General features: G+C 40.5%; 1 protein-coding gene across 8 annotated transcripts in view; it reads left to right on the top strand.

Annotated features, from left to right (window-relative positions):
- Positions 1-373: 373 nt before the first annotated feature.
- GARRE1 (granule associated Rac and RHOG effector 1) overlaps positions 374-24,326 on the top strand; it is a 76,331-nt gene continuing 52,378 nt past the window's right edge. The window contains exons 1-2 of one of the 8 annotated variants that reach the window (XM_074369821.1): positions 392-461; positions 17,806-17,860. The gene's annotated coding sequence lies outside the window, so the exon portion shown is untranslated. Of the gene's footprint in view, positions 462-6,852; positions 6,940-9,083; positions 10,544-17,660; positions 17,680-17,805; positions 17,861-24,326 lie in introns of those variants that run through there. The other 7 variants (XM_074369824.1, XM_045512956.2, XM_074369822.1 and 4 more) reach the window with 7 other exon arrangements.

Below are 24,326 nucleotides of genomic sequence, written 5' to 3'. Positions count from 1 at the left end.
TCATCAAACCTATTTCTGACAATTTTATTGTGTTTCCACTATTAAGGAATAAATGTATGAGGGTGAGGGCATTATCTCGTTCCTACAGTGCCTGTCAGAACCTGGCATCTAGTAAGAGCTCAATTTTCAGTAATCAATTTTAATAATAAACCTCTGAGGACGCAGCTGACCCCTCCTGCCCCGAGGCCAAGCTATAGTGGAGGACCAGGGAGGCCCTGCAGGCTCTGGCCGCCGGTCCTCAACCCCCTCCCTGGTTGTCCCACTTGGAGGTCCTCGGTCCCTAGATTAGGAAGTGCACGGCCGCCCCCTCCCCGCTCGCGCAGGGGGCGGTCCGCTCCCAGTAGCTGGGTCCGCAGCCACCCGGCGTCCGCCTGGGGCGGGGGCGGGGCCGGTCGGGAGACGTCACTTCCGGTGTACACAGCCGGTCCGGGCGGTGCGCTGGGGGCCGAGGCGCGTCGCAGGTGAGGAGCGGGCGCGAGCTGGCGCTGCCTGGCGCCGGCCGGCGGGCTCGGTGGGTGGCGGGTGGGCGGTGGGTGGTGGGCGGTGGGCTGCGGCCCGGGCTGGCGACTACATGACCTCGCCGGGTGCCGCTCCGCTTGTAGCCGCGGGGCGCAGGGCCATCCGCCCCGGCCCCTTGCCCGTCCGCTGTGGAGGACGCCGGGCTCTGGGGGCGCTGGCCAGGCGGACGGAAGCCTGGAGGGGCCTCCTGGCTCGTGCCTGGAACCGGGGACGCGGCGGGGACCCCGCGGGCGCGGGACAGGAGGGGAGGAGGGCTCTCCCACTGTCCGCCAGGGTTGGGGAGGTCGGGCTGGCGCCGGGACCGGCTCCCGGAAGCCCGCCGAGCCGTCCGCTGAGGGACGGCGGCCTGTGGGGCTCGGGGTCCGCTGGGACTGCCTGGGGACGCGGCCCTCACGCCGCCCCGCGGCTGCCGGCCGGCTGCGCTCACCTTCCCCTCCGGGCCGGGCCGGGCCGGGCCGGGCCCGGAGGAACAAGATCTTCCGGCCCTGCCGAGCTCGCTGGCGCAGTCGGGCCGGGGAAGGTTCCGCGGGTACCCCGAGAGGGCCGAGGTGAGGATGAAGGACCAGCGTCCGAGGGGCGAGCGCAGCGTCAGGGGTGTGTCTTCCTACTCCGCGCGGTGCGAAGAAAGAAGCATGTCTGGTTGGCATGATAAGAATTTTGTTTATATTCCTTACAAATTTTGCCAGTTAAATACTCAGCTTTAGGGGGGCTCCAGTTTGAAAATAGCTTGTTAACACCTCGCACCCCCATTATAAAAGCAATGTGTTCTTTACATTCAAGACAACACAAAAAAGTACTGAGATAATACTTTTTAAAGTGACAGTCACCCGTCAGCCTACCACTCAGTGACAGCCATTGCTAACATTTTGGTGACATCAATAAATATAGGTATATATTACCACTTTTATGGATGTTTTAGTATACCATGTCATCATTTAACCAAGCCTTCCTTACTGACGGACATGTAGATTGTTTCCAGTTCGTCACAAGATAGTTCTGCCAAAAGGATTTGTCTGATTGTTGTTTTAGGATAAATTTACAAATGAGGTCAAAGGTAATAACGTTCATTTAAAAAAAAACCATAGTATTATTTTTCCTTTGACATTTCAAAAATTATTCTCCATTGCGGTATTTATAACCTCCCTATTTGCTTGTCATTCCATGGTTTTGTTTTGTTTTGTTTTACTTTTAGTTATTTAATTTACTTAAAATTTGGTTTTGGTTTAAGATATGAAATATTTTCCAAATGGGTTAGTTTTCCCCATGCTATTGAATGATCTATAAATGCCATTTTATCGTATTTTATACCTGCAGTTCTAAACCTGTGTTTGTAAAGGACTACTTACAAATTTGATATTTAGACTTTGTTCATGCTGTTTTAAAATTCCATTCACAATATCCTTTTAAAAATCGTTTTCCTTTACAGGTCTAGGAAGTATTTCATATTTGAGATTTTTTTCATTTTCTCTTTTAAAGTAAAAAGTTTAGTTATTGCTGTTTCATTTGCTTTCTTGCTGACTAAATAACAGACTCCATATGAAGAGTTGAGGTTTGTTGTGGCAACTTTTCAGTCTGGCATTTGAGATTCTAATCTTCCTCTATTTTTGCACACGAATACGTAGGTTAGCATTGGAGACCAAGATAGAAAAGTTCTCAGATTCCCTTGGCAAGCCTAGATTTTTCAATCTAAAATTATCTCTGGATTTTTGGAAGACAGCATGTTTTAAGCATCCTCTTTAAAATTTTTTGAACAAGTTGCACATGATTCTTCTGAAAATTTTACTAAATGTTTATTCTGCTGAAAACCCAAAGCTCAGTACCCCAGAAGTTTTATGTCAAGGGGGACTAATAACCCTATAGGAAAACGATTGTGTCTGAGAGCTAGTGGACTGGGGAATCACATGAGTTGAGTGTCCACTGTCTCCTTTTCCAGACTCTTTTGACTTTGTGCTTAGTGGTAAGTGACCATCCAACGTGAACAAAGAATGTTGGTTTGAGTAAGTTTTTGGAGTTACAGAAAAAGGATGTCGTTTTCTCTTTGTGTAGGTTCACCGAGAACCTGAATGTGTCGGGGTTGTGCTTTATCCATACTGAAACTGTCATCCTGAGGGCCCCCCAATTGACGGATGCAGTGGCTGTTGCTTACTCATTTCCCTTGACCTTGACCGTAAATATTTGGCAAGATGAGCAATACTTTCTTGCTGTTGTGAATCTCCTTTTGGTTGGCCTTTTAAGAAAATTACTCTCATTATTTTTAATGGAGGTACTGGGGATTGAACCCAGGACCTCGTGCATGCTGAGCATGTGCTCTACCTCTGAGCTACACCCACCCCCTTGGTTGCCCTTCTTGACTTGGAGCTATGGTGGTCCTTATCTTAACTTTGTGACTCTGCTTATTCTCTCGCCTTTGCTGCTTCTCTTCTTCCCATATCTTCCTGGGAGCATTTTCTAAGGCCTAATTTAATACCTCTACCTCTTTCCCCCAGTGCATGCTCCTTCCCACTCATCCAGTATGTGACTTCTAGGTAGAGACTCATTTCACCCCCACAGCCTGTTTCCACTCAGTGACCCCCAACTCAAGATTTTGCTGCAAGTCATTTCTTTCTCCCCAACTAACTCACCCTTATTCATGTTCCTGAGGCCGTACTTTCTCCAGGTGATGGGGCCCTTCATTGCTTTTTTCTTACCAGCTGACATACCACATCTCTTCCTTCTTTATTTGGGTTGCATTTGCCGTTTGCTTTCTATCCCTATGATATGATTTAAACTTTCTACCTGTGCTCTAACGGACTTCGGACATAATCTGATTCAACCCTGGATGAGAAAAATGAGACCCAGTGAATTTAGTCATGAATTGAGTTAGCTCACATTTATGGAGTATTTACAGTACAGGCCAGTTCTTGGAATACAGAGCTGGAAGGCGCAGCCTAGGGAAGAAAACCAAATAAGCAGTTGCCATAAAGTATGGCAAGTGGCTAAAAGTCGGAGGCACATAATAAGCTCCACCAGGTTCAAAGATCTTACCTATCTTGTTCACTGGTGCTGTCTCCAGGACCTATAACACAGTGTTCTAGGAACAATTAAGTCTTTTTTGAATGAATCAATGATCATCTGAGAATCAAACCAGAATAATGTTAAATCAGCAATCTATAGAAAAGATACATGCCAAGAGACATTTAGTAAATGTAATTTTGAGAATTTCAGGGAAAACTTTTAAGCTCAACCAAAATGACCCAGCTATAACCCTAGGAAGGCATGATTGGAATGTGTTTGTAGCCAGATGCTGAAATTTAATTTTGTATCCTCAAAAGAAAGACTGTGATTACAGAAGGAAAGGGTTGGGATGTCTATGGAAATTGGGGTGGTGGGTCCCAGAGAGGAATTGGGTGATGTGTCTGTAGCACTGTCTGGGGGCCCAGGCCAGGGGAGCTGCGTGTGGTCCTCCACGGGGCCTTTGTACTACCAGGCAGATGGGCGTTGATGCCCCTAGTGGGGAGAATCAATCGTTCCCTTGCTTTGCTTCCATGATCCTAATAGCCTTTGATTAGAACATGGCTTCACATGGAGATTTCCTGCCAAGGAGAGAATGTGAGTGGTTGAGAGTGGTCTGCATCCAGACTGCTTGATCAGATCCTGGTCTTGGGATGCTGGCTAAGCTCCCTGTTTTCCCATCTATAGATTGGGAATAATAGCTGCATCTTCATCTTTGCTGCCTACCTGCTAGTAAATGCTCAATAGGTATTAGCTCTCATCAGTGTTTGTAAACTTAGTAACTGGCCTTCTGGTTAATACACCAGTCATCTTCGAGCTTAGATAGCCTGAGTCAGTCCCTCTGAACCTGCTTGCTCCTGGATGCACTGACAATGCTGAGAACCAGAAGGTGGGAAGTCCTGACAGATAGGCTCTTCCCAAACTGCTTGTTCAGAGAATCCAGCTGCAGTTGTTAGGGAACATTTCCAGGAGAGGGCTGTGCTTGAGCTGAGTACTGTGGGGAATAGTTAATGAGTCCAGAACCACAGTAAGGGGAGAGGCCTTAGCAGCAGGGCCACAATGACTACACAAAGGTGCAGAGGTGAGCAAGCGTGAGGATGTGAGTTACAGGAGACTCAGGGTGAAGGGTGGACAGATAAAAATAGGGGAGCAGAGGGAAATGAGATGGGAAAGGAAAGTGGGCCAGCTTTTGAAGAAATATATATTAATAATATCTAACTTATTGGGCACTAACAGCGTGTCAGGTGCTGTGGTTGTCCCTTAGACTCTCTGTGCTAGCCAGATTTGGTGCAGAGTGCTTTGTGTATATACCTCATTTGGTCCTCATAACAGTCCTCTGATGTAGGTATTTACTATTACAGGAGAAGCCACAAGTCGAATGTCACCTTCTAGGTCTGTGCTTCTTGATTCAGCCTACACATTCCTACAAGGCTAACTCTTGGTAGCTTTTGTGCATTTAAAAAAGCCTTTTGTGACTCCTGTTTCCTGATGAAGTCCAAGTCCACCAAGATTCTCTGACTTCGTGAAGTCATCTTGGGTTAAAGTGTGAAAATATTTATGTCTTCAGATTGAATAAAAATAGCAAATAAAAATAAAAATAGCAGATATGCATCAAGGTCAGAGAAATATTCAGTGAAAAAGGCAAAATCCAGGACAATGGGTATATGTGCCCATTTGTGTGAAAAAGAGAAAGGAATACACATGAAATAGGTTTCTAAGCACAGAAAAAAATTCTGGAATGATGAAAAAGAAACAGTAATTGCCTTTGGGATGAGGCCCCAGAAATCTAGGCTGTTAGACTGACCTAGCTTTTTCTTGCATACTCTTTTGTACAGTATGAATTTTTCCTACTGTGTATATGCATTATATTTTCAATTAAAAATGAATACAAATGAAAATTTGAATGTCTGCTATGTACATAGCAGTCATTTAGAGAGGGAGTGTAGTATAGAGGTTAAGAGCAAGGACTCAATCCAGACTGCTTGGGTTCGAGTCCTGCCTCTACTACTTACTCATCACTAACCTCTAAGTCATACAACCTCTCTTTGCCTCAGTTTACCCTGTCTGAAAATGGGGGAAGTAATAGTACATACCTTCTGGGGTTACAGTGAGGCATAAAGGAGTTAATATTTGTGAAGTCCTTAGAACAGTTCCTGACAGATGTGGGTTTGTGGTGGTGGTGTTAGGGCCCTGCGTTGTGCTCTGCCAGGAATGTGAAGATGTGTCCAGCCTCTGTCTCCGTGTCCTCACAGTTCATCTGGAAAGGGAAGTCACACAAAGCTAACAAGGAGCAGTTGCAGAGGGGGCTGCTAGAGGTCAGGAAAGGCTCTCTGGGAACTGAAGGGGCCTGAGATGGTTTCATCAAAACAGTGGATCTTAAATATGGGTAACTACTAGAAAAAGTGACAGGAGAGAAAAGGGCACAAAGAGGCTTGTTCCAAGGAGGATGTGTGTCCTAGATGGAATGAGGCAGAGGAATGTGACAGGGAAGAGCCTCGAGGGAGCCTGAAACTGCGATGTGTCGTGAGATGGCAGGTCATCGTTAGATGGCAGAGTTTTTCTTAGCATGTATAAATTTGATGATAGGATTTATAAGGCAGTTTAGGTTTGATGAAACAAGGTAGCTCTGCCTTGATCTTTCAAATGGTTGTGAGATGTTCCTGTGTAATTTTGTTAATGAACCCCTTAATGCAGGACATGTGGGTTACTTTCAGGTTGGCACTTCTAGACAGACAGTTCTGCCAATGAGGGTCCTGGATGCAGACCTCTACATTTACTGAGTCTATTTCTAGAATTCATTCTTAGATGGTGTTGCCTTTTTTTTTTTAACCATTTTGACTATGTTCCTTGTTTTGGATATGTGCTTTTTCAAATTGGTAGTTGTAAAGAATCATAATGTGGAAGTTTTTGAATGTGGAATTAGAGCTACATGTTCCCTGAAAAAAATCTAATTTTCTTACTAAAGATGATTTTGGGCTTAGATACTAGCAAGTTGATAATTATGACTGTGGAACCTAGGAATACCTGAGTCTTTCCTCGGTCGCAGAGGTGGATATGTGTGCCTGAGAACAGAGGCACAGGAAAGCTGGCTTAGCTCCCCAGCTTGAGTGCTGCAGGCTGGTAACCTAGGCAGGGAGAGGTGAAAGTGGTCCCTCTCACCAGCTCACGAGGACCTATCTCATCCCTTTGTCTCAGGGTAGGAGGATGCACCACATCCTTGGCTTAAGTCCCTTTGTAATGTACTTTGTGATGCGAGGTGATCCCTTCTTAGCAGTGTCCACGTACTTGTAGTTTGAGGCTGAAAGAGGAGGGAGTGGTAGGCAGGGAAATGGGTGGAGCCATGACCTCCTTCCCCTCTGGAGAACACAGGGCAGCACAGTTTTAGTTTGTTTCCAGGACTTTGGAAGTTGGGGCCAGAGCTGGAAGAAGGTAAATAATGTTTTTGAAAGTTGTTGTGACTTTGCAGTGTTGGTGGGGGTGGGGAGGGGAAGTTTGTATTTTTATAAATAGTAGACCAGGGTGAAGAATTTCAAAAAAGATAAAATTCTGCCCTCTAACTGGTCCCTGGCATCTTTCAGAGCAGGAGCTTCTATTTACTGAGTAAGACTCAGAATGTGCCAAGTGCTGTCCTTTATGGATTTAATCCTCACCATAGTACTGAAGAAACTGAGGCACAAGAGTTCAAGTAATTTGCCTCAGGTCATAGAGTGAGCAAGTGCTTTCATTCAGCTGATAGTTACTGAGAGTGGAATTTCATTTGTAGGTGAGTCTGTCTTCCCAAACCCTTACCCATAGCTACTGTCCTTTGACAATACCTGTTTCCCTAGTATCTCAGCATCGGAACATCTTACCTACAAAGTAAGAGCATAAGCTACCGCAGGCCTGCCTCTCTTCCCTGCCTCGGGAAGGGGTGGGGGAGAGTGGGGATAGGATGGGGAGGAGGCTCTTTGAATGTCCTCATGGCTAAATATTTGACCTGCTGGAATGTTTGTGGAGAAAAATGGGCTCCCTAGCTGTAACTCTGACTTGCTGTTCTTTTTTAGCGATGGGAAGGAAGGCTTGCTGGGTGTGCAAAATTGGAGTCAATGTTTTCCTGCCTGGAGGAGGGAGCTTTTATAATATCCACTGATAAAATTTATGGATATTATAAAAAGAGTACCTTAAAATTTCAGAAATGATCCTGAATCTGAAGTGTATTTATCTAAAGGTTATGTAATTCCTCTCTGTAATAAGTGAAATAATTTCCATATTACAGTTTGATTTACCCATTTGTATATAAGCTTCTTGATAAATACTCGCTTTTCCCCATTCGAGGTTAATTTTGGTTATGTGCCACAGTGCAAGTTGTTAAGAATGAGTAGCAGTAGCACTATAGAATTTTAAATTTCCTTAAATAACCTTCTAATAGATACATTAGTTTTCACTAGTTCAGTTTGCTTTTACAAGTTTGGAAACTTTGGATAACTGAGCTAAAACTAGACTTAAACAGAGCTGAGTGGATCAAGGCCTTTTCATGCTGTAACACACTGGAATAAAAATCACCTGCAGGTTTTTTCCATAGATGTAGATTTTTTTTAAGTTTTTTTTTAACAAATTGGATTTGAAAAAGTACATCAATGTTTTGTGATTTTTTAAAGATGATTTAAAGTTATTCTCACTTGTTGATTTACACTTGAATTTCCATAAGCAGCACAATTTGTTGTTGTAAAACTTTTCATAGTGCTTGGGGTGCATTTTGATGTGCAGATATTTATTGGCCCAAGACCATTTCAATTTATAGATAAAAACTTAGTTTCACCTGAGCACTTTTTCAGGCGTTTAGAAGCCAACTTTGTTCACCCTTTGGTGATGTGTGGTAATTATTTGTAGATAAACCTTTTTTTGGTAAGGCTTTGCCCCCCACCTATTTGCCCCTCTTTTGACTATTTCTGTTTAACAAAGTTTTTTTTTTTGGCTTAGAGTGTTCCTCTAATAAAATTCTTTCAAAAGTTCTAATACTTCATTTATTTTAATGGCAGCAGATTTGAGAGTTTGCCTTTGACTTCATAAAAAGACTACACATGAGTCTTAGGATAGAGTAAATTCATTTATTACCAGAGAATCAGACAGATAGCTGGATTTGTCCTCAGCAGGACCAAGTAATAATGGATTTTTTTCATTTAATGTTCACCATTTTTCTTTGTATGAAACTGAATATATGGTGATTATCATCCATTTAATTGACTTTTCTGCTTGTTTATACAATGACTATTTAAAAAACTAACCTTTGATGTTTCCTTTTTCTACCCCCCACCCACTCCATACCCTCAATTTAAACAAAATTAAACCTGTCATTTATCTATATGACTGTTTAACACATTTGTCCTATTTTGTTTTTAACCTGTGTTATTTTGAAACTAAATTTCAACTCTATTGGCTTTGTGGTTAGAAAATTTCTTTCTTCTGCTTAAATGAAATTACCAGTAATTTGTAGATTACCAAATATAAAAGCTCTTCAAATCCACTAATGATAACTTGCTTTATTTTTGTAAAGGAATGTCATATTTTGTGGTGATAAATTGTTTCAGAGCAAGTGTCAGCACAAGGGCAATCAGGTGTCACCACATGGAGGCAGTTTGTGCCCCCATTAGACTAGAAGCTCTTTGACATCGGCACTGACCTCTGCATCCTGGGTACCTGGAGCATTCAGGCACAGCCTGCAGGTTGAGCCGTGTTGGTGGGCACAAGTGTAGAGGCATCTTTGTTCAACTCTGATAGATGACAGATTCTAACTATGATTAGAATTTTTTAGAATTCTGTGAATAGAATTTTTGTTTAGTAGGGTTCTTTTCTATCTATGTGCATTTTCATAGCTCAGTGTGGAAAAGCATGGGTTTCATAAACCACTCAGTTATTTAGTAACCTTCTGGTTTGTTTTGTTTTAACAGTTCTACTAGCCTCTTCTTGACTAGGACAAATACAGTTTAATCCTGACTTTCTTAAAACTTTTTCATTGACATTTTTTACTCTGATAGGACTTTAATGTTTCAGGAGTTGTTGCTTGATTCTTTAAATTAACATGCTTTAGTATTAATTCCTTGGAAACTTTCTTTATAAACTCTTGTCCAGTTTTGCACATACTATACTAGTCTCCCCAGCAGAGTTAGTCTGGGCTTGGTGGACCCAGAAGTGTCACTTCCTTTCCTCTGGCCTTGGCTCTGCATGCCTCCCTTTCCGTTTCAGTGTTTTAATGATACCCTCCCTGCTCAGTGATTTATGTTCAGGAAGCTAAGCAGTGATTACATTTGTTTCTGCTTTGTGAGCTTCCTCCCCCACTTCCTATTTTTACCCAGCAACTGCAGGAAGTGTGGGGGCTCCTGGCTGGCTGCTCCTAAGCCCTGATTTTAGGTGGCAGAGGGCAAGGCCTTAGGGCCTGAGCCATTTAAAGCATTTTCCACCTAAGTCTTTGTACTACCTCCTTCCTGTAGGAATCTAGGAACTGGCTTTTGTGATTGGTGATTGAGATAAGGACATGTCCTCCTCCCCTGGGGTTGAGGGGAGTTAAGTGCTGCTGAGCTGGAGGACAGAGCTTTGGTGAAATAGGTGAGGGTTTTTTCCAGCGGGAACAGCAGGATGTCGTGGTGCTGTGGAGAAGCTGTTGTAGGTGGGCAGTGTGGCAGGAGCAGAGGGTGGGTGAAGGGGCCTTTTGCAAGTAAGGCTAGAGAGGTAGGTTCTGGATTCATGGGGGCCTTGACTCCCAGGCTTGGGGTGAAGTGAGGAGCCTCACCTGCTCTCTTGAGATCGCTGACCAGGCCTCAGCCTCTGTGGTGCTCTCCTTCCTCCCACTCAGTATTTGTTTTCTAAACCACACACATAGCATTTACCTGCCTCTTTTCCACTGATACCTCTTATGGACCTGGTATAGCTTAATTTATGGGGGAAGTTTGTATTGTCTTCCCAGAAAGAAGTAACTTTTTATCCATTAGGTACTTGAATATGGAAGGAATTTGTTAAGCAGAGCTGCTGAATTGCTACACTCTGGACCTTTGAGTGGGTAAGTCTTTGTCTTCAGGTGAATAGGGGTCTGTCCTGGGCATTGCAGGATATTTAGGAGCATTTCCAGCCTTACCCACTAGCGCTTTTTCAGTTGTGACAACCAAAAAATGTTTCCAGACATTGCTAAATGTCCCCTGGGCAGTGTGTGTGTATGTGTGTGTGTGTGTGTATATGTAGCATCATCTTCCCCACTTGTTGAGAACCACTGTGTTAAAAGATTGAATGCTGACTTACTAATTTTGTGAAATGGAATAAAATAGAATGTCTGGTTCCTTGGGATTGGAGCTATTTGTTAGCTTCTATTCTGGCATGTGACATTCTCATACATTTTTAGTTGTTGCTTAGATTTTGCTATTGTCTCCTTTGCTTTCATTGAAAGAGCTGGAGCGTGAGCATCTAGCTAGCAGCCTAGCTTCTGGTCCTCATAAAAGGTATTCTCTCTCAGCCTTAAATGCTTGCTCCTGAAGGCTGGTTCCTTGGAAGCTGAACAGTGCTGGTGTGAAGGAGGGGGAGAGGCATTTAGGATGTAACAGTAACAGTAGGTAACAGTTCTGGATTGGTTGCAGTAGACCAGGTGAACGGGATTGAACTGTGAACTGTGGTGAACAGGACTGGCTGGATTGAATGTAAAGCACTTGCCAGAAAAGGGAACAGGACAGGGACCATCTGTGATGATACCTTAGGTTTAGGTGCAGGGTAGGTAGTGCCTTTAACCAAGGCAGTAAATACAGCAGGAGGAGCAGGGAATGGAAGGATGACTTGGTATCATTTGAAGGACCTCAGGAGATGTCTTGTGAGTCTAGTACCAGGAGAGAGGGATCTTGATTGGAGAGTTGAATTTAGGTCATCAGCAATGGATATGGGTTTGATCTCCTATACAGAAGTCACTTTCTTTTCATTGCTCCAGCCCAACTTCCTGTCAATTCCAAGAAACCTATGGCTTGAAACCATCTCCTAAGGGTGATAAGCAGACTATCCTGGTCTGGATAGTTGACAGGTGGAATAATGCAGTGATGGAGAGCTCAGCCGCTGGTGGCAGACTCCCAGGCCTCAACCCCAGCACTGTCAGTAACCTTGGCCGTGTGGCAAGAACGTGGAGAACTCACTTAGCTTCCTTACATACTTCACCTACCTGGCAGGGTCCTTTTGAGCATTAAATTAGATAACAAATGAAAAATGCATAGCACAGTGCCTGGCACTTAGTACCCATTCAGTTAATGTCCGTTTTTATTTTACAGCTCCACTGAACATTAAGTGTTACGTATTTAAAGCTCCAGGTATAATGCTTGACGCATTGTAGTCACTTAATGAATGATCAGTTTTGTTGAGGAGTACTTGTGTGAATGCGGCATGTCATCAGCTTTTTTTTTTTTAGTCTAGCACTGCACTACTTGCCTCTGTGGATAGCAAGGCTGAACGTATGAATGCTGCATAGAAATAACCATTAAATAAATACTGAGGATGAACTAATCATTCAGCAAATATCTGTTGAATGTTTATAGTGTGCTTGACACACTCGGATATCTCGAATGAGCTGGGTGATGTTGGCAGTTGGAGATGCGGGGAAACACAGAGGAAACTGGCAGTTGTGATGCAGTACTAGACAATACAGCAAAGATAATGCAGGATGTCACGGTTGCACACAGAGGTGCTCCTAACTCAGTCTTTGTCAAGGTGGCTTCCCAGAGCAGGTGATGTCTCAGACATCCAGGAGGAGTGAGAGTAAGCCAGGAGAGCTTTCCAGGCAGAGGGAGCTGAATGTGTAGACGGTGAGAGGAAAGATGGCATAAGCAAGAACTGAGCAGAATTGGGGGGCGGAGGAGGTGGGGGAAAGGTGGGGTAGTGGAGAGCCATAATGGATTGTAAGTGGAACAGTGGCATGGTTAGTCTAGTCACACAGCAACCAGAGAGGAGCAGTCCCAGCATTTGGAAGATCACTCAGGAAGCTCCTCTGTAATTCAGGCAGTAGGTGAGGATGGTTTGAACTTGGATTGGCAGTGAAGACAGAAGGGTAAAGACTTGTGAGATATTAAGGAAGCAGAAAGGATACGACTAAATGAGTAATTGGATATAAAGGAGAGAGAGGGGCAGAGGATAACTCCAGGTTTCTGGCTTGTTTGAGTAGGTAGAGGGTGATGCCATTCACCACGACAGGGAGGAATACAGAAAGACTGGGAGATGTGGTTTTGGACATTTGATTTGGGGACCTATCCAGTAGGCCGTTGAATATTTGGAATCTGGAGCACAGGAAAAAGATCTGGGCTAGAAAGATGGATTTGGGGATCCTCCCAGTGAGAGTATGTTGATCTTAGAGAGAAACAGCCCAGCATAGAGTTCTGAGGAAGGACAGCACTCCAGGTCTCTCAGAGGGGGAGTGGCTCAAAGAGGCAACTAAGAAGGGCCAGGGGGCAGGAGGAGGTAGCATCTTTTTATATCACTCCTTTTCACGTGGTAACATATCAGGGGAGCCAAAAAAGTAGAGTTCTAAGAAGAGAGAGCACTAAGAACTGAATCTTTCAGGCATTTTCTCTTGTTTAGATAGATATTTTAAATTTGTGAATGTTGAGAATAAAATTCTTCAAAGCATTTTTCTGGAGTGCATTTCTAAATATGGCTCGTGTCATTCTGAACTGACCCCCAAAAAAAAACAAAACCCCAAAACATAGAAATGGTTGGGCTTTGAATTTCATGGACAATAGCTTCACTAATCTCCCTAGTTTCCTGTAGTGTCCCCGCACTATCAAGGGTGAATATTTAAATTTACATTGTTGTGGACTGGAGAAGACAGAGCATTTTCTGTATTTTTTTTCTTTGAAGAGGGAATTGTTTGTGGAATGGTTCATCTTTATTTTTTTAAATAACAGTTTTATTAAAATATAACTCATATACCATACGGTGCACCCATTTAAAGTGTATAATTCAGTGATTTTTAGTATGTTCATAGAGTTACACAACTGCCACCATAGTTTCAGAACGTTTCCATCACTCCAAAAAGAAACCCTGTACCCATTAGCAGTCCTCATTCTTCCTATTCCCCCCAGCCCTAGGCAACCATTCATCTACTTTCTGTTTCATGGATTTGCCTATTTTGGACATTGTGTATTAATGGAATCATACAATATGTGACCTTTTATGTCTGGCTTCTTTCACTTAGCATAATGTTTTCAAGCCTCATCCATGTACTAGTGTGTATCAGTACTTCATTCCTTTTCTTTTTTCATTTTTTAAAACTTTATTAATTTATGTACTTATTCTACAATATCATAATTTTTAAGTTGAAGTATAGTTGATGTACAATATTATGTGTAACAGGTATACAAGGTAGTAATCCACAATTTTTAAAGATTATACCTCATTTATAGTTATTATAAAATACTGGCTGTATTCCCCAAGTTGTACAGTACATCCTTGTAGCTTATTTCATACCTGATAGTTTGCAGTGCTTCATTCCTTCTATGCCTGAAGAATATTATTCCATTGTATGGCTGCGCTACGAAGTTGTTAGACATTTGGGTTGTTTCACTTTTTTACTGTTACGAATAGTATTGCTCTGAACTTTCATATGCAGGTTTTTGTGCAGACATATGTTTTTTATTTTTCTTGCGTATGTGCATAATTGTGGAATTGCTTGGTTATATGGTAATTCTATGTTTAACCTTTTGAGGCACCGCCGGACTATTTTCCAAAATATCTGCACCATTTTACATTCCCACAACTCCAGTTTCTCCACATCCTGTCAACACTTGTTATTGTCTTTTTTTATTTTAGTCATCCTAGTGGCTGTGAAGTGGTATCTCACGGTTTTGATTCGCATTTCCCTGATAGCTAATGATGTTGAGCATCTTTTCACGTGCTTATTGGCCATTTGTACATCTTCTTCAAAGGGCTTATTTATATTTGATCATCAATTTGGGCAAGGTTGCAAAACCTAACACTGTAAAAGAACAGGTGAACATATTTGACTAGAGAAATGAGGGTAAAGCATGTGTGTGTGTGTGTGTGTGTGTGTGGTGGGGGTGAAAGATGCTGTAAACAGATTGTAAAAGGTAAAGGTCCAGCTCCCCAGAGAAATAGCCCGCACTCTTCACCCATATCAAGCCTGAACTTGACAAACAGGATGCTTGCTGATCCTGTTATTTAGTTCTGACTTTGAAAGCAGAGACCATGATTTCCACCTTCTTCCCCACAGCACCTATCTTAAGGCCACAGATATTGCAACCAGGTTTCTGCAGACCAGTGGCCTCACAAGTAGAGTGGTATCTTGCCACATGGGTGAACATAAGTTCATCTATATTGAGGCGTGTATTAGAATTTCCGTCCTTTTTAGGCTGAATAATATTCCATCGTATGGTTATACCACATTTTGTTTATCCATTCATCAAATGTTGGTGGACATCTGGCTTGTGGCCTTTTTGCTATTATGAATAATGTTGCTATGCACATTGGAGTACAACTATTTGTTTGAGTCCTGCTTTCAGTTCTTTTGGGTATATGCCCAGGAGTGGAATTACTAGGTAACATAATAACATGTTAATTAATTTTACGTTAAATTTTTTGAGGAACTAACATACTGTTTTCCACAGTGGCTGTACCATTTCACCTTTCCACCCGCAATGAACAGTTTTCTAATTTCTCCATGTCCTTGCCAACATGTTATTTTCTGTGTGTGTTTTTTTCCTAACAGCCACCCTAATGCATATGAAGTGTTACCTTATTGTGGTTTTGCTTTGCATTTCCCTAATCGTTAGTGATGTTGTACATCCTCTCATGTGTTTATTGGCCATTTGTCTATTTCTTTGGACAAATGTCTAGTCAAATCCTTTACCCATTTGACAAATGGATTGTTTGGTTTTATATTTTTGAGTTATAGGAGTTCTTTATATATTCTGGATATTAATCCCTTTTCAGATATGTATATAATTTACAGATATTTTCTTTCATTCTGTGGGTTGTCTTTTCATCCTATCAGTAGTGTTCTTTGACAAACAAAAGTTTTGATGTTGGTGAGGTAAAATTTGTCTGTTTTTTCTTTTGTTGCTTGTGCTTTTGGTGTCATAGCCAAGAAATCATTTCCGACTCCAAACTCATTACTTTTTATGTATTTAATGAATTTTGCTCCAGAATTATTCTTTTTGATGCTTAAGTTCTCCTATTACTGGCCATTAATAGAGCTTATTCCTTAGGTTGACTCTGGGTCCTTTGAAATGAGCTGGGTAGTGTTAGATAGATTCCCTGATTTCTGGCCTGATTAGAATTCCTGGGCTTATCTTTTTGTTTCTGACCCCAGATCTAGAATCAGTCATTTCTATAAGGAGTTCTGATTCCATTTGTTGGGAGGAAATAGTATTAAGGACATTAACAGAAATTGGGATGTGAATTCTTCTAGGTCAGGATAAAAGTATACTTTCTGGAAAGATAAAGATAAATAATGATTTAAATTCAAAAGAAAAATGAAAGGATTTTTATTTCTTTGATTTTTATATTTGTATCTCTTCTCCTTTGTTGACAGTAACACAAGAGAGGTACAATCAAACCACTGTTTTAATTTGAAACACTCTTTCTCTGTGTGATTATTCCACCCATATGATAATTTAGGTTCACTTGTCTTTTTTTTTTTAATTGAAGTATAGTTGATTGACCGTATTGTATTTGTTTCAGGTTTATAGCAAAGTGATTTGGTTATATATATACTTAAAATTTTTTTTCATTATAGATCATTACAAGATATTGAACATAGTTTCCTGTGCTATATAGTAAATCATTGTTGTTTATCTATTTTATATATGGTAGTGTGTATCTGTTAATTCCATACTCCTAATTTATCTCTCCTGCCCTTGTCTTTTTTATTTTTAGGGATTGTTTTCTTTTTTATTTACTTTCATTTCATAATTTTATTAAGTATTTACATGGTTCTGAAGATAAAACTCTAAAGCAAGGTAGATTGAGAGATGTATGGCTTCCTTCCTTGCCTTTGCTCTTTCTTCTTTGTACTTCATAGATAAACATTTTTATTGGTTTTTGGTTTATTCCCTTATTTTTAAAAATGTAAGCAAGTGGTGTGTGTGTGTGTGTATGTATGTGTGTGTGTATCAATTCCCTACACACTACTCCACTCCCATCTTATTTCTTACTTTGTTTTTCATCTTGGTGATCATATTTCTTATTTTCAGTAATTTCTTTCTTGAATCTGCTTCCTTTATAGTTTGCTTGCTTTTGTTTTAAGGGTGCATTATCTTCCCAAATCTCCCTGAGGATACCAGTTAGACTTTCTTTTCAGGTCTTTCTGTGGGACCTAAAATAAATGTTTCTTCTGGGGTCTGATCTACTTTTCATTTTCATCTTAGTTTTCCTTTTTGTCCAGTTAGTTTTCTTTCACTATCTGATGATTCTTATCAGTGAAGAACTGGATTGATTATATATGTTATTGAAAAGAAGTTTCTGTTTTTCCGGCAGCCCTCTTGCCTTCATAGGAGTTGGCTGATACACTGACCAGGAGTGAGAAGTAGGAGGAAATCAGATAGATGAACCTGTTTCCCACTCGTGAGTTCTGTACCTGCCGACTCAAAGCCAGGCATTTATCCAGCTCCTCCAGGAAAAAGGCTCTGCTTCTCCACCCGCTATTGACTTTACATGTTCTGCAAAGTGTCTAACTCTGCTCTGGTCTGTGTTCTCAGAGGCTCTGCTTCCTCTCTGTCTTCTAGAAAGTGGCCGGCATTTAAACAGACTATATCCCTCAGCTGTTCTCATTACTATTATGTGATTCCCTTGTGAATATCTTTACTGTTACGTCTCTAGGATTTGGGGAAGGTGGGGAGGTAAGTACACGTGCCTGTTTATTTAGCGTGTCATCTTGAAATGAAGCTACTTTGTGCCATACCATTGGCGACAATAGGACTGCTTTTCATTCCTTTTTCTCTATTGGCTTAATGACTGAAATGAATTTAAAATTGTTCTCTTTGTTCACAAAAAACAACTATCACATCACTGAAACATGTGATGCCACCCGCCCAAGAATACATAGATTTCTACTCAGTTCAGAGGTTTAGTGACTTTTCTTTTTTTTTTTTTTTTGTCAGTAACTTTTTTCCAGACAGTCAAGATAATAAGACCTGCTTACTTTCACCTATTGGAATGGTAATAACAACAAGATCATCAAACATTTCATGCTTAATATGTGCCAGACATTAGTCTACACGCTTTATATGTATAAGCTCATTCAACTCTGTAACATTAGTTACTATTATTATCCCTATTTTGCAGGCGATGAAACTGAGGCACAGAGAGGTTAAAGAACTTGCCCAAATTCACATAGCTGGTAAGTGGCAGAGCCAGGATCTCACCCAGTTAGTTGGCTCCCAACACCATTCTCTTTTCCACTGCACTCTCTAAAGGGAAGCTCTTCATATTTTCTCAGGATGACCACTTTTTTTAATCTTACCAGTTGTGGGGGGAAAAAGACCCTTTTATACCTTACTTTTGTCTAGTTTCAAGCATGTTCTTTGTTATTGTTTGAAGTACAAATTGCTGATGACTGATTACAGAAAGGAATGTTTTAAATGATGTAATCCAATCTGAGTTCAATTGTAATCTATTGAGAACGTTTGCAAATTATTGTAGTATTGAAAAGATGTGACATCTACCAAAAAGTCCTTTTCTGCTATGTGTTTGAGAATCTTAGGCAGCATTAAAACTTATGAATGTGGTACTTAAATCTCACAAATCTTGGCTACAACTAACTTCTGAGGTCTTTCACAATGCATATTTATTTCCATGTCTCATGAATAGTGGATTCATAAATGGTGAATATTTTCCCAGTGGAAATTCTTTTTCAGAAAATACAGAACAGAAATGTCCTTAAATGGAGTGAACATATTTTAGCCCTTCAGGCAGATAAATATGGGGGGAAAGCATTAAAAAAAGCAGTAAGACAAGCAGTGAGAAGAATTTTATTAAAACAATAATAAAAAGGATATATCCTGGTGCTTATATACACATTTGTGTGCAATTTAAACTTTTTATCACAGAAATGTTCAGTTGTATATAACAGTAGAGCAAATAATATGATGAACCTCATGAACCCATCACCCAGCTTCCCACAATATTTTGTCAGGGGGTATTGTGATCACTGCCATGGAGACGACTCCTTAGTGGGATGTCACCACCTTCTCTGCGTGCTGTTTCTTGGCAAAGTCCCATTTGAAAATGATAGAAATTGAATGGTGTTTCAATTCCATGTTATTTCCTTGAATTCAACACTATCTAGTTTTGATTACAAAGATCAGCACAGGAACACCAGATCTGTTAAGAATAAGTAAAAACCAATTTTAATTTTCTTCAAGGGCTTGTTCTCTCTGCCTGGAGAAGAACCCCAGGCCTGACTGTGAGATTTAAGTGGTCTTATTAGAAGCAATTATGATTCAAACAGAAGTTTTCATTGAATTGTCCAACCAGCCCCTTGGTTCTAAGAAATAGAGTCATTTATCACATGGAGATGGAGGTCTCTTTCTGGATTCTTGAATGAACAGGAATTTTTGTGAAATAACCTGAGTTGCATTAAGTGGTGTTTATATAGTCAGCATCTTCAGATGTCCTTGCTCAGGTCTCCTCATCCTTGTGGCTTTCAGCAGGTTTTCAGCTGATTGTTTTGGTTCTCAAATTATAACATGCATCTAGAATCACCTGAGGAGCTTGTAAAACATGCATATTCTCTGCTCCTGCCCCCAAAGATTGATTCATTAGGTTTGGATTGTATCCCAGGAATCAGTATTTTAATAGTCATTCCATTAATAGGGATGTTCTGATTCTAATGTCAGGGAAGGAAGCCCTTAAGCCATAATTAGCTTCTTTCTTTTCATCCCAGTCTTAACAAGGTTAATGTTAATATGGCATCTTGTAAAAAAAAATTGCTTAGGAAGTTTCCATTCTTAATAACATGGTCAGTGGGCATTATGACTGCCCCCTGTACACTGATATGATTTATAGACAGACATACTAATACAGGTGCACCTTTGGTCCTGGGCAATTCAGTTCTGATGCTCACAGTCTGAGGCCACACCTTGAGAATATAGGTGCATAGGTATTAAGTGGTGTGGGTACAAAGGGTTCAATATATATTTCTCTTTGTTCCCTCCTGAATGTGTTAGCTTGAACCTTAGGCCTCCCCTGCCTGGTTATCTGCTGGGCCAACACTAAATGCAGAAAGTGAGGCTCAGCTTTGATGAAGTCACCTGCTGCCTCCAGCTCTATGTAGCCTTCCTCTGCAGGGAAGGGAAGTATGGGGAGTGTGGAGGGCAGGTCGTTCTTCACCTGGGGCTCCAAATCCAAAACTGAGTGGAAACGTCAGTGTTTTGGATATATGCTTTTCTATGGAGGGTTCTTTCATCAGTTTCTCAAAGTAGTCTGTGACCTTTCTCTCCCCACCACCTTCCACTCCCCTACTCTGCATATATCCACACAACAAGGAACCATGTCCTGGAGCAGCCTATGTAAGAATCACCTGGCCTCTGGAAAGCAACTGTGGGGACTCCGCATTACAGAATAGCCTCTCCTGTGTGGAATCAGAATTGTTTTCACCATCTGGTATAAACTAAGCAACACACAGCTGGGTTGGGTGGACAGCTGTGGCTATCTGTAGTGCATACCCAGTATTCCATATGTCCCTACATTCCCCAATTTCTCTTGTAGTTACATTAGCACCATGTGACTCATTCTACCCAGAGGGCTGTGATGGGAAATGATGTGTGTCACTCACAGTTGGAAGCAGTGAAGAGTGTGTGTGAGTTTCTCTTCTCATGCTAAGGTGACTGTGGAAAACACAAGTTCCCAAGATGTCGCTACAAGTTGAAGGGTTGCCAGACCCTCATTGAACTTTACGTGAGCAAGAAATAAACCTTCTTGGGTTAGGCCACTCCTTTCAGGATTTGTTACTGCAGCAAAGTTTAATGTATGTGCCAGTCTGGATAGTTCTGAACAGAACATTTCTGAGAGTCAAGATACTGGCACTATGCAACCTAGTGCAACACAGTATCCTGGTATTTTTTTCCCCTCATCTGTAAATTGAAGGGCTTAAATTAGGTGATCTTTAAGGGCCTTTTGGCACATTCCCAGATTCGGGGTAGCATTTAAATAGATTTCTAGTTGAAGTATGAAAAGGAAACCAAGTCTGGCATTAGAAGTGTCCCTGGAAAACTTTTTAAAAATTATGTACCTTTTGCTGTTAGAAGTTATGTAAGGGAGATAGAAATGAAACATGAAATATTTTTTTCAACAGTGCTATTGAAATATAATTGATATATAGTATATTCAGAGTTATGCAACCATCACCACTAACTTCAGAATCTTGCCATCACTCCAAAAAGAAATGCTATACCCATTAGCAGTAACTCTCCATTCCACAAGCCTGCTTTCTATTTCTGTGGAGTTACCTATTCTGAGCATTTCCTATCAATGGGATCGCATAATATGTGGCTTCTTGTGTCTGGCATCTTTCACACTTAGAATGTTTTCAAAGTTCCTGTTTTAGCACGTAACCATACTTCATTCCTTTATATGTATATAATGCATATATAATATTCTGTTGTATAGCTATACCACATTTTGTTTATTCATTCATCAGTTGATATATATTTGGGTTGTTTCTGGTTTCTGACTTATGAATAATGCTGCTGTGAGTTTTGATGTAAAGGTTTTTGTGTGGATATGTTTTTCATTTCTCTTGAATATGTACATTGGGGTGAAATTTCTGGGTCATGTAGTAACACTATACTTATTTTGAGGAGCTTCCAAACTGTTTTCCGAAGTGTTATCCCATTTTATAATCCTACTAGCAATGTATGAAGATTCCAGTTTGTCCACATTCTCACCAACACTTGTTATTTGTTTGTCTTTTTGATTGACGTAATCAGTAATTATCTTTGATGAAGCAGCAATGTGCAAACCAAACAGTGAAGAGATTTTAATATATATTTTACCTTGTTGTTTAAGCAGTTGTAATGTTCGTTGGCATTTTTATACAAATTTTCACCATGAGCTTAGCATTAAATTAAAAAGTTTAATGAATAATAATGTAATTCCTCAACTTGTTTAGCTTTTAGAAATTTTATTTTTTAATTTTTAAAATGATGCATTATTGAAGGGGAAAAAAAGGAGTAAATGATCCACTAGATGTAATTGTTCTCTTAAAGCATAACTTTGTCCTTATAAATTATATACTTCTAAATTGTCAGATAGATTGTACCTTAAATATATATAGACTTGAGCCTTTAAAAATCATAGTGAAATCCTGAAAGGTTGTGCATCATGGAATTGCTGAATTGTTACATTAAATATATCCTTGGGGTAGGGGGTGTATAGTTCAGTGGTAGAGTGCATGCTTAGTATGCATGAAGTTCTGGGTTCTACCCCCAGTACCTACATTAAAAATAATCCATCAATCAATCCTGGGTTCACTACTTAAAGGAACCTCTGTGTATCTTTTCAGATGATCTGATTATTTGTTTCACAGTTTGATGTTTTATATTTTTAAGTCGAGGAGTACCCCATTGTGTTGGGAATGTAAGTGTTTCAAGTAGTGTTATAGTTGATCCTCATAACTCTCAGATTCTGTATTTGCAGATTGGCTTACTGAATAAATTTATTTGCAACACAAAATCAATACTTGTGGAGCTCTTGTGGTCAGTTGTAGACATGTACAAAGTAGCAAAAAATTTGAATTGCCCAACATGCACACCTCCCCCTCCTCCTACCAGTTGAGGTCGAACAACTGCCTTCTCATTTCAGCTTAGACTATAAAGTGTTCTTTTCTTAGTCTATTTAGTGCCACATGTTTTTTGCATTTTTATGCTTTTTGTTGGCAATTTCACTGTTTAAAATGGCCCCTAAGCATAGTGCTGAAGTGCTGTCTAGTGTTCCTAAGCCCAAGAAGGCTATAATGTACCTTACAGAGAAAATAGATGTGTTAGATGAGCTTCATTCAGACGTAAGTTTTAGTGTTCCTGGCTGTGAGTTCAATGTTAATGAATCAACAGTATATATTAAGTAAGGTATGTTTAAACAGAAACACACAGAAAACAAGGTTATGTATTGATTGGTTGGTAAAAATGTTTTGACCTGAGGCTCGCAGGAACTTTACACGTCATCCAGGAGTACTGGTTCAGTATTTGCTAATTCAGTGTTCAAGACACGACTTTATATAACTGCCTATAAATAAAGAGAATCAACTATATGTGATGAGTTGCTTTTCTCTTGTTGCTTTCAAGATTCTCTCTTTGGTTTTGCCTTTAGGCAATTTGATTATAATATATCTAGGTTGATTTCTTTTGAGTTTATCCTACTTAGAGTTTGTTGAGCTTTATGGATGTGTAGATTCATGTGTTTTTCATGAGATTTGAGAAATTTGGGACCTTCATTTCTTCAAGTATTTTTTCTGTGCCTTTCTCTCTCTCTCCTGAAATTCTATTATATAATACTGGTATGCTTGATGGTGTCCCACAGGTCACTGAGGCTCTTTTCTTTTTTTCTTCCTGTTCCTCATACTGGATAATCTCAGTTGATTAATCTTTAGTTTCACTGAGTCCTGTTCAAATTTGCTGTTGGATTGCTTAGTGAATTTTTTTAATGTTAGTTTTGTATATTTCAACTCCAGAATTTCTGTTTGTTTCTGTTTTTAAGATATAATTTCTCTTTTATTAGTATTCTGGATTTACTGAGACGTTTTCCTCCCATCCAAGTACTAACCAGGCCCGACCCTGCTAAGCTTCTGAGATCAGATGAGATCAGGCGCGTTCAGGGTGGTATGGCTGTAGACTGAGACTTATTCTCATAATTTTTAGTTTTTTTTTTTCATGATTTCATTTTTTGAAAAGTTGAAGTATAGTTGACTTCCTTTAGTTCTGTAGAAATGATTTCCTTTAGTTCTTTTAACGTGTTTATTTATTTCTATTGAAGTACAGTCAATTACAATGTGTCAGTCTCTGGTGTACAGCACAATATGAACATAATTAAAATAGCTGATTTAAATCTTTGTCTGGTAAATTCAACATCTAGGCTTCCTCATCAGTTGTTTGTCTTGTATATTTTCCTTTATATGGGCCATACTTTCTTGTTTCTTTGTATACCTTGTAAGTTTTAATTGAGAACTGAACATTTTATATGATACAGTGTGGCAACTGGAAATCAGATTCTCTTCCTTCTCCAAATGAGTTCCAAGTCAGGTCAAATTATAGACCTTTAAACGTGGGATCTCTCAGGGAGCCACCAGATAGGTCAGATAATGATAATTTCCTGGGAATGAAACTTTGAAAGAGCTCTAGCCCAGTTCTACTCCCTCCAGTGGCTGCTGACTTCTGGTTTTCACTGCAAATGCAGCTGTTAGTTTTCAAGGTTACCACAGAGTTGGAGAGCAGAGAATGGAATTAGATCAAGTTAAAATACCCCAGAACTGGCTACAGTAGTCTCCCTTATCCACATTTTCACTTTTAGTAATTTCAGTTACCTGCAGTTAACTGCAGTCTGAAAATATTAAGTAGAAAATTTCGGAAATAAGTTTTAATTGCATGCCATTCTGAGTTGCATGATGAAATCTTGTGCTGTTCCATTCCATCCTTCCTGGAACAGCATATCCATGCTGTATATGCTACCTGTCTGTTAGTGTAGGGAAAGACGTAGTATATATAGAGTTCAGTACTGTTCATGGTTTCTGGCATCCACTGGGGGTCTTGGAACATATCCCCCGTGGATAAGGGGCTACTACTGTATTCTTACTGAGATTCAGCTGTTTTTCT

Source organism: Camelus bactrianus, chromosome 9 (genome assembly GCF_048773025.1).
Source record: "Camelus bactrianus isolate YW-2024 breed Bactrian camel chromosome 9, ASM4877302v1, whole genome shotgun sequence".
NCBI classification, from domain to species: Eukaryota; Metazoa; Chordata; class Mammalia; order Artiodactyla; family Camelidae; genus Camelus; species Camelus bactrianus.
Note: the sequence above shows the minus strand (reverse complement) of the source record. Positions and strands in the feature narration are given on the sequence as shown.